Source organism: Mus caroli, unplaced genomic scaffold (genome assembly GCF_978045245.1).
Source record: "Mus caroli unplaced genomic scaffold, Mus_caroli_1 scaffold_1, whole genome shotgun sequence".
In the NCBI taxonomy this organism is placed as follows: domain Eukaryota; kingdom Metazoa; phylum Chordata; class Mammalia; order Rodentia; family Muridae; genus Mus; species Mus caroli.
In genome coordinates, this window is record NW_028227256.1 from 2,464,214 (window position 1) to 2,475,261 (window position 11,048).

The window sequence follows — 11,048 nt, forward strand, 5'->3', positions numbered from 1 at the left end:
AGAAACATAAGCAGTGTGTGCTCTGGGAACTGTCCTCGACATATGAAGACAGCTTCATATTCTGTAAAGTGGCAAAGGTGTCACCTACGGACTGCAAGAATGACAGGCCTTTGGACCTCTTTCTGGGGTCTGAACTGCAAAAGCCTAACCTTTGTTCTGAAGTCTGGTGGAATATTTACCCCTTGACCTGATAGAACCTCAGATCACCAGGGTCTGGATATGACACATTCAGGTCAAGTGTACTTCAGGCCCTTTGGTATGCTTCAGTCAAGATGCCAATGGCAAGTATGAAAGGTGAGAGACCAAAGGGAAGGAAGAAGCCAGAGCATAATCCCAGGCAATACCTTCTAGTCTATTTTTATTTCAAAACAGTGAGTACATAATTATGCAACTATTAGAGGAAACAAACTGTTTACAAAAACTCCAAGGAGGTGTCTTTAAGCAAGAAAATCACCCAAAACCACAAACAAATGACAGTGCTTCCTTAATTCATGACTGTGGGCATATTTTGTTTATTTGAGCATGAAATAAGTCATAGCAGGTTTCTCCACTGGCTAATCTGTGACTAGCATCAGGATGGTAAATTTCTGTGTGTGTGTGTGTGTGTGTGTGTGTGTGAGAGAGAGAGAGAGAGAGAGAGAGAGAGAGAGAATTGATTAGCCTCTAGAATTAATATGCCAGACATGGAGTACATGCCTTTAATTTCAGCACTTAGAAAGCATATGTGAGTTTCCATGAGTTAGAGGCCAACCTGGTCAGTATAGAGATCCAAGACAGCTAGGGCTACACAGAGAAACACTCTCTCCAAAATATTTTGGAAAGAAATGTAAACAAAAAAGAAAACTGATTTACTGCTTAAATGATGTGAAAAAAAATAAAAGTGGAAGCACCATCATATTCACAGTGTAAGTACCTCTCAGTTTTTGCCTTCCTTTTTGTTCTTTCCTCATAGACACCATGTAGTCTGACAAAACATTTCCTAGGGAGATACAAACCACATGTCTACTCACCCCAGACAGGGAGCTATCAAAGTCCAACTTGGTGAACCCGTGAATTTTATTGGGGTAATTTATAGGAATATGGGTGAGGGGTTACTTAAAAGTGAAGAAATGACTCAAAGATAGCTGCATCACCAAAGCTCACCAGAACATAAGGGACAGCTCACAAAGATGAGGACCTAGAGCACACGGCACAGCCTTCAGGCAGCTCAACAGAGCGAAGAGCATTCTTTCCTTGTGTCTCAGTTGGTCTAAACTTTATCCAGGCAGTCATCTAGTCTTCGCTTCTTCCAGGCAGCTGGTCTAGCTGGAGAGTCTTCTTGGAAGATTGGCTTATCAAAGTCTTCTTTTCTCCCAGTTTCACATTCTTTGAGAAGAATGCCCAGCTTTTACCTTTTACTCTGGTAGGGAGGGGCCTAGTGAATTTATTCAGTTTTAGGGACTTCCAGAAGCTATTTTAAGTTGCTATTTTGGTGCTTAAGAAACTTCCCTTCAGGATATGATGTTTCAATTTGGAGGAAAGTGTTACACAGAGTTAACTAAAGTACTACTAAAAATAAAGGCACTACTATAAATAAAAAAAAATTATTCTGCTTGTCTGACTGACCTTAGTATTGAGCATGGAATTTCATGTTTCCATCTTCTGTAGGATTATAACTATTAATGGATTGATAACTGAATTATATCATATTTATACTATGAATTTATTATATGTTATATAATATAGTATTAATGTGGTTATACCAAAATTTATTTGTTTTTAAATTTTTCCTAATTAAAATACTAGAAATAATAAGCTTTTATATACTCCCTTTTCATGTATAGTTTAATTTTGTCATTATCATAACTTTTGTTTTCTCTTTTTTGAGGTAGGGTCTCATGTAGTCCATATTGGTCTCAATGTTATCAGGTAGAAGAGGCCAGGATTGTATTCTAGACCCTGCTTCCACTTTATAAGTACTGGTATTAAAGGCATGCACCACCACACTTGAGTTTTTGTCTTTCTCGTTTTTATCCCAAACAGTTTGGCATGCTCTCATTTAGTATGTCCCAGATACTTCTCTCATGCTACTGAGCCCTTCATGCTGGCCCTCCAGTCTGAAGTGAGAACTCCATCTACAAGTTCTTTTGGTTAGATTGATTCAGTTCTTTCCTCCCACAAAACTGCAGCTGAGAATTGTGTCCACTCACCAGTTCTCTTGATAAATGTGATCCAGGATCCTCACCTACAACTATAGTCACCACTCCTCCCTGTTACCCTTCTTGGCAGAGATCTAACCATATCCTCCATCTCTCTTGCAAAGTCTGACCCAGAGGCCTCGCCTTTTAAGGTCTCCCATGCTGCCCCTCCAGACCTACCTAGAATTTGTATCTCCTGTTGAGTCTGACTCACTTTAGGCCAGGTCCTGCCAGGAGCCACACTTACAGTCTTTTCCAAAAGGTTGCCTAGTCCCTTGTCTCATACTGATTTTTAGAGGCCCAGACCTAGCTGGGAGGCCAACCACATAAGACACTCTGCACCCATGAAATTACCATCTAATTAGAATCACTTCAATTAATCTCTCCAATCAATAATCAACATTGGATAACTGAAGAACTAGCTTGTTGAGGTGACATTAACCAAGTTCTGGCAACAGTAATTAATGGAACCAGACTTCCACTGAACATAAAGTATTGAGAACCTTATAATAGACACAGAAGTGATGAAATAATCTATATGATCAGGTCCCACTACAAAAACAAACATCATGAAATATGAAGACAACATGTATTCTCACCACACAAGACCACTAGGCTTATAGAAATAATCTCCAATGGGAATTACCTAGATGAATCCCAGGACACAGAATTAAAAGAACATTTATAGGTGCTGGAAAGATGGGTCAGTGGTTAAGAGCACTAGCTGCTCTTCCAAAGGTCTGAGTTCTATATCCAGCACCCATGTAATGGCTTATAACCATCTACAATGTGATCTGATGCCCTTTTCTGGCGTGCAGTTGTACATGCAGAACATGCATACATAAAATATAAATAAAATAAAGTTTTAAACTTTTTGTAAATACAATCAAATAATTCAAGAAATTTAAAGAAGATACAAGTGAATATGTGAGGGAACTCAAAGGGGATAGAAATAAACTCCTAATCGAAGTAATGGAAAACGCAAACTGCTGAATAAGATTATGAAGACAGTAGAGGATTTGAAAACTAAATTCAATAAGAGAGATACTGAAGAAAACTCAGTAAAATCAATTTGATGAACTGTCTGCAGATTTGGAGTTTTAGAGAAGGTTGTGTCCATCCTTGTGCCACCAGAGCTTTTCCTAGTGATTTCTCCTCCTGTTCTTATTGCTCAGAGCATTGGTCAGACACCTTAAAGGATGACAAGAAGATGTGTAACAGAGTTTTCATAATTTTAAAGTACATAGTGTCAGTGCATCCAGTTCCTTGACATTCTCAAATTTGCAGAACAATATCTGTAAAGCATAACTAGCTCCATGCTGCTTAGAAAGTCTAGAAGGGCCATTGATTTTGCTTCTTCATGATGAATGAGCCCCTGACCACTTAAAGCAGTGGCTTCAGAAGGGAAATGTCTGCTGCTTGGCAAAGTTACCAAGAAATTGCCCTCCCTTGTGTATTACTTTCTGTGTAAACAAAACTGTAACAAAGATATGCACAAAAATGTATCAACCGTCTAGATTATTTCTCTGCCATGTAACACTCAAGGGCTTGCCTAGCATCTCAGAGCAAATAACTTGTTTTGTGCCATGAGACGGCCTTGAGATCCAGGCTTTCTGTTCTCAGCAGTTAGATACCATTTTGTGGCTTAAACAATCTTTCTCAGTGGGGTGCTGTTTTTCAGACCAGTGAAAGTAAGAAAAAGATGATAATGGAAGCAGCTTCCTGCAGGGAGATAGGAGCTGCATATGCCATGGAACCTGCCATCATTAGCTGTGTGGTAATGCCTCACCCATTCCTATGCTCTAGGAAGGCTGGAAAATGTGCTTCTTCCTCATCAGTCATGATCCCAGAAATATAATCAACATGGAGGAACAGTTAGCAGATTGCTTTAGGCAGTAGCATGTTTCCAGAGCTTGATTTGAAAGAACTTTTGAACATTGATGTATATTGTATAGCAAACAAAGGAATCAGAAATGGTGGTGAGTCTCAATGGCCTGGCTACACAAGCTGGACTCTCTTTTCCTAGCTCCTAAGAAATTGGACAAAATGGCTCTAGATGACAGTACTAAAAATTGCTAAAGAGTCTTAATAAGGAATTTCTGGCTGAGAACTGAAAAGATTGTGAATCTGGCAAGCCATCTGCTTCACAGAGGTTCTTGTTTGTGGATGTGGCTCAAAGTGATACAGGAGTGAACGAGTGCAAATTTCTCCCTGCTTATCTAATATTTAATAGTATGTTGACTTTCTTCTGTGTTTTGAATGTGTTCTGGGAAAGTTCATATGTAATCTTCAAACTCATCAAGACATCTCTCCCATCCAATAATTTGATGTTGTATGTATGCCTTGTTACACCAAAAGATGGCTCTTAACAGACACCAGCACCTTGATGCCAGATAGCAGTACCTCCAAGGCCCTCAAATTAGAAGAAAGAAAATTGTTTCCCTTTTTGTAGTACTGAGGGATCTCAGAGCCTCAATCATGCTAGAAAAAATTTACCCTAGTCATATTGGCACAAGATGTTTTGTTTTGGGGATGGAGTCTTACTTTGTAGTCCTGGCTGGTCTACAACTCATAGAAAACTTCTTATGTAAGCCTCCCAAATGTTACTATTATGATTGTGAATACCAAGACCCACCTTTTTTTAAAAAAAATAATCTAGTCCATGTTATTCTATTACAGTAACAAAAAACAGAGTAGGACAGAATCACATAGTAATGACTACACGTGGTTTGTTCCATCTCACTGGTAGTTTCTAGAGGGTAGCACACATAGCTTTGTCCAAAGTAGCTGGTTGATGCATATTTTTAAAGTAGATAAAGATATAGTCAACATTGTTTATTATAAAATGTAGGATGGAGTGGGGGAGATGGCTCAATAGATAAAACACACTTGTTACCAAGCCTGATGAACTGAATTCAGTTGCCAGAGCACGTGTGGTAGAAAGGGAGAACCTACTCCCACAAGTTGTCACAGGTACTTTGGCAAGCATGCGCCTATGCCTCTCCACACAGAATTTAAAAATTAGTGAGTAAATGAATAAATAAATAAATAAATATATAAATAAATAAGAAACCTGAGAAGACCAAAGTATCAAGCCTGGCTACTAAAAGATTATGGGCTGGAATGAATTCAGTAAAGAAGTAGGAAGATGAAGACTAAAGTGCTAAGGAAACAGGGAGGAGCAATGGAAAGGAGCAATCAGTAGCAAGTGGTCAATAAGGCCTATTCCTTACTGACCACACTTGCATTAGCTTACTCTGGGACAATGTGCTCTGGGAGTTGAATTCAGGTCATCAGCCTTGGCAGCTAGTTCTTTTACCTATTGAACCATCTTTCTACTCCATCTCATGTTTTATAATAAGCAATTTTGACAATGTATTTATCCACTTCAAAAATATGCATAACCACCAACTTTGGACAAAGCTACTTCTGTGTTATGTAGGAAACATTGGTTGGTTGATACTTTAAGAAGCAAATGTTGCCAGAAGACTTGATGATTATCATTTATATGGAAGCTTGTTTGTGGTTTGAGTATGGTATGTCCCCCATAGGCTCCTCTGTTCCCATTTTGTGGTGGTATACTTGATGGTTCTGGATGGTTAAGAGGTTGAGTCAAGTTGGAGGAACTAGGTAACTGGGACCCTTAAAGGTTATTCCTGTCCCCAGTCCTCATCTTTTCCCTTCACTTCCTGTCCCTAGCATGTCTGCCAATCAAATGTAAATGGAACCCTTTCAGTATGAGAGAAAAAAATAAATCTTTCCTCATTTAATTTGTCTATCACAGCATCTGATCACAACAAGGATAAAAGTAATGTAGCTACAAAGTGGCAAAACATGATAGGCAAATCTAATAGAGGAATCTCTATTGTGAAGGAGACCACGTAGAGCACATAATTAACTTCTGTTAATGAAGTCAATTACTGATGACTCACATATGTTAATTTTTTCATGTCTGTCAGAAACACACAATAACTTTGTAAAACTATTTTACTGATAAAAATATGGGTTCAGAAAGTCCTGATGTTTAAGGTCAAAAGTATGAAATGTTTTAAATGGAAGTTGTTCTCAAGGTAGCTATGTTGCCAAAGTGGTCAATAGTTTTAGGAAGGTGAGGCATACTTTAATTTGAAATATCACCTCTGAATCTGAAAGGTGACAGTTACATTTAATTTCTGAGCAATTTGTTTCATTCTGTAAATATTACTTAGCAATGACTACATAGTTCCTATCACTAGACAACAGGGAATTCATTATTTATATTTTAGAGGCTTGTGTAGTCTTAAGTTGTTAGACTGATATTTTGCTGATTGTTTTTCTGATGTGTAAAATTGCTATTGACTCTGGCAGTGATTGTCTTATTTCCTACAGTCTAGTTAGATCACATGTGATATCTGTTACAATTACAACGAGAATTATGTTCATACTGGAATGAAGTCCATCATGAGTGTAATAGAAGCTGCTAGAAGGTTGCAGTATAACAGTGAGGTGAACATGAAACTTTCATGGAAACCCAGCCATCAACTAAACAGCAGAGGTAAATGAGTTATTTATAAGGTATGAGATAATAACTTGATAAATTATGTCTTGAATTAATAATGCTCAAAGATTTGATTTGCTGAGTTATCAGCAAGTTCACCTTTGTACTAATAATGCTGCTAATTATGACTACATAAGCTAACAAATTTAAGAAAACATAAAACAAACGATTTCTGATAGCAAATAACAGTTTGTAATTATATTAGTTAAACACCATTAAAAAATTCTCTTTTACTTTATTTCTCTGGGTATTTAAAACAATCTCTTCATCTACTTATCTATGCAGCTGTCTATCCACAATCCACATATTGATCCATCCATGTATCTCCACCTCATATTCATCCGTCTGTCCATCCACTCATCCTCTGTCCATCCATCCATTAATCCACACACTTATCAACCCATTTACCTATCCATATATCCATTCCTCCACCTACCCATTTATCCATCTACACACACACACACACACACACACACACACACACACACACACTCACACACACTTACATCCAACCATTCATCTGTCCTTTAATTCCTGTGATGAAATGAATTAAGCATTGATTACACTTAAGGTTTCATGCAAGATAAGGTAAAATAAGCCTCTGTAGGGTTTATAAAATAAAATATATGGTATAAATCTTATTATCAAAGTTGTAACTCGGCACTAAAATAAACAGATATATATTCTCTACTTATAAAATGTTATTGGTAAATATTTAAATTATTATGAAAAAGTAATTATTTCCAGAAAGGGACTTAAATATTTTTTTCCATGAATGTTACTTAGTAGGCAACTAAAACTGCACTTTCAAAAGAAAAATCACCAAATTCTCCTCCTTATGGTGCAACTTGCACATCATTTGTATTTCCTACCTTTGGTCAATAGTTTTACCTGCCACACATGAGACTTAGAAACAAGAAAAAAATGAAGTCATTCTATATTCAAATCTTCTGTGCTCACATTAATCACCATGTGTCAGATATTTTTTACTAATTATTTTTGACTTTGGATTTATTTTTGACTTTCTATACTTGTTTCCAGTCAATTACTAACAGTACATTTGTTGGTTTTCCTGCGGTTTCTTGTTCTCTAAATCTTTCAAATGCATGCAATGCTAAATAGATATATCCAAATAAAACCTGAAGTGTCTTGACTAAATTTTTTTTTTAATGAAAAAGTGTTTTTGGCCACTTGAACAAGTAGGTTGAAGGCCACAATACCAAGGCTCACTCACAATCAAGGCTGAAATCTGCTCCAACGGATGCTCACTATATCAGGACACTTTTTTTTTGTTTCTTGTTTTTCTTTCAATTTCAGTTATATATTATTTTTTCAGGATTTAGAATCCTTAGGGGCTTGTGCTACCTCATGATAGCAAGTTCAATGTTTTTATCACCAGACTGGACCACTACCAGGAGTGCCTTGGTGACTGGTTATCACCAGACTGGACCACTACCAGGAGTGCCTTGGTGACTGGTTATCACCAGACTGGACCACTACCAGGAGTGCCTTGGTGACTGGTTTGTTCACCAGATTGTTTGTCTTGATGGCATCATTGATATAGTTTCTCTCCAGGAATTCATGCACTGACTTGGCACCCTAGCCTGTGGCATTGGTTTTTTAGGTATGGTATGTGTCTAAAGGGTTAGTATTATAGAGTCTGGGGATGCCATCATAGTCAAAACTCATAATGAGAGCAGAGATGCCAAATGGCAATAACTCATTGCTCTGTGTATAGCACTGATTCAAACTATCAACTTAGCAGGTGTTGTACTCCATAGAGACTGGATTTTCCATAGTCATCTGGTGGCTCTGGCACTCACCAAGGCTCTATTGATAACTATTCTTGCATCAGCAGTGTGGCCTGCATAGGCCACACATACACTGTCACCCAATGTACAGATCTTCTGCACTGTTCTTTCATGTTTATAGCTTGATCACTGATTGTTTTCCAGACCAAGAACAACACTGTACCTTCTTCAAAAACCAACCCTTCTTGATCATTCTTGCACATGCTCTAGTTGGAAGAGGTAGACATAGGGCCAGAAGATAATATTTCCTTTGTCCTGCCCTGTTGGGAACTAAAAAGGGGTCCTGGGAAAAGAGAGGGAATGGAAAGACCTACACCCTGCCAGAGTTCCACCTATTCTCTTGTCAGTCAGGCATGGGAGAGCTGCTATCTACCTTCCACTCATTCCTAGGTGGGCATTCAATCCTCTGAACTACTCTTCAGGGGGTGGCCAAGGGCCAGCCCTACCTGGGATTTCCAGAGCTACTTTACTAAAGCCACCGGGGTTATGGGAGAGAGGGATGAGGGAATAGAGGTTACCAACACTGACTAGAGTGAGCGCAGCAGATCTTGACTGGAGCAGAGACTGTCTATGGTTTTAGAACTTTATTATAGAAAGGTAGGGAGAAAGAGAGAAGGTAGAAGTGAGGGGGGGAAGGCTAGAAAGAAAGAGAGTAAGAGGGAGAGAGGAGAGGAAAAGACAAAGAGAGAGGAGAGAAGACAAAGAGAGAGGAATGAGGGTGAGAGTGAGGGGTAAGAGGTAAGAGAGTGAGAAGTAAGAGGTAAGAGAGCAAGGAGGGGCTGAACAGCCCTTTTTATGGTCTTTATTGTTGCTAGGTAACTCAGGAGGAGTTTAGCCTGAAGGTCAGAAGCTTGGGACATTGTCTATGTGACTACTGACCATGCTTTTATTGTGGGAGGCTGTGGAGGGTGGTAACTTAGGCAGGAGCCAGAGTTCCAGGAGCATAAGGGAATGCCTACTGTGTCATGTAAATGAATTATCACTACTGGGGTTCAGACGTCAGCTCGACTAGAGACCAACTTGTCTGTGCACAGTCCAATTCCCCACACTGCCCTCTGGATATGTCCTCACTGATTCTCTCTGACCTCACTTTCTCATTGAAGACTCTTTATCTTTAAAATTAACTACAGTTTTCTCATAGATCTTTGGTTTCCAAATTCTGTATGTCACCTGTTCTTGAAAAACCATTCTACAATGTATTGGCTGTCTAATTCCTGTATTTACTTCAAGCCATAACTCAAGTCACCTTCTATTGAGAATTTTCTGTTGGGTTTGGTGCCATCTGCCTATGATCCTAGCATTCTGCAGGTGGAGGTACAAAGACTGTCAGTATGAAATCAGCCTGGGCTGCTGAGACTGTCTCTACTCACAGAGAAAATTTCTTTACATAGCAGTACAAAATCAAGGATGTAACCCCCTGTGCTTCCATTTTATACCCATCACCCCTTGGACCCTTACAGTAAAAGAGGTGAAAAAACAATCTACAATCACTGTCACTTATACCCAATGGGATATTTAAATATTGTAAAAGATTAAAACACTAATGCTGAGGTTCTCTAAATTATCTCCAACCTTCACCTACCTTCAGGAGTAACAAATGAGTGGACTAAAACCTAAATCCACTGATTTCAAACACTGATGCAAGAATGGAGAAAAATCTCTAAATAGGAGGAGGGAGTGCAGTGGCTCCAGCCCCAACAGGGGCCTGGTACTGTAATCATTCTCATTATCTGAGGCCTACAGATTTCTGAGCTGAGGTTGAGAAGTGTGAGAGATAAACACAAGAAATGGAATGTATCTAGGATAGAGTGTTAGGATAATGAAATTGAAGCCAGACTGCTTTCACCTCCAGTTACCTCACCTACCCTCTCAGATAACTTCTTCAATCTCCAAAACAAAGATGAAAATAGCCTTGCATCTAGACAGTGTGAAGATGGACACAGGCTGATTTATCTTAAATTATTGCAAGGGTGTGAATGTGCTACACAATGTTGTCTTTGCCCAAATCACTAGATAAAGGTGAGTTAAGTAACATTCTTGCTTTTCCTCTTTCTGGTTGGTTGGGAAGAGATGTACTGAAGAAACTCATCCCCAGGACCTTCTTGGCTTTGGGGAATGATTTAGACTGTGGCTATCCTGGGGAGATTGAGCATCACATTGTTGGTCCCCAAGCCTTGCCAGGCCTCTCCTGTACTGTCAGGGTAGAGGGAAGAACTTAAAACTGAGGATTTCTAGGCTTAAGATTATAATGTTGAGAAGAATCCACAAGAACCCTCTTGCACTCTATGTTCACACACTGGAGCATGTGTATCACGCCCATGGAGATGCCCAGTGGCTAACAGAGGAGAAGTATACCAGCAAAGGAGTGGGTCAGTGTGTCTGGAAAACTCAAGACTTGGGTGCAGTTCTACTTTAGCACTGTACACTCTAGAGAAGTACGAGAAAGAGAAAATTAATAAGGTATAGACCTGAAGAAAAGTCAATAAACCTGGGATGAATATCATAGAACTGAAAACCAGACAA

At 39.0% G+C, this 11,048-nt stretch overlaps 1 pseudogene; it reads right to left on the reverse strand.

The window, feature by feature from the left end:
* Positions 1-3,319: 3,319 nt before the first annotated feature.
* Positions 3,320-9,713, reverse strand: LOC110310610 (proteasome subunit alpha type-7-like; annotated as a pseudogene).
* Between the last annotated feature and the right edge of the window lie 1,335 nt (positions 9,714-11,048).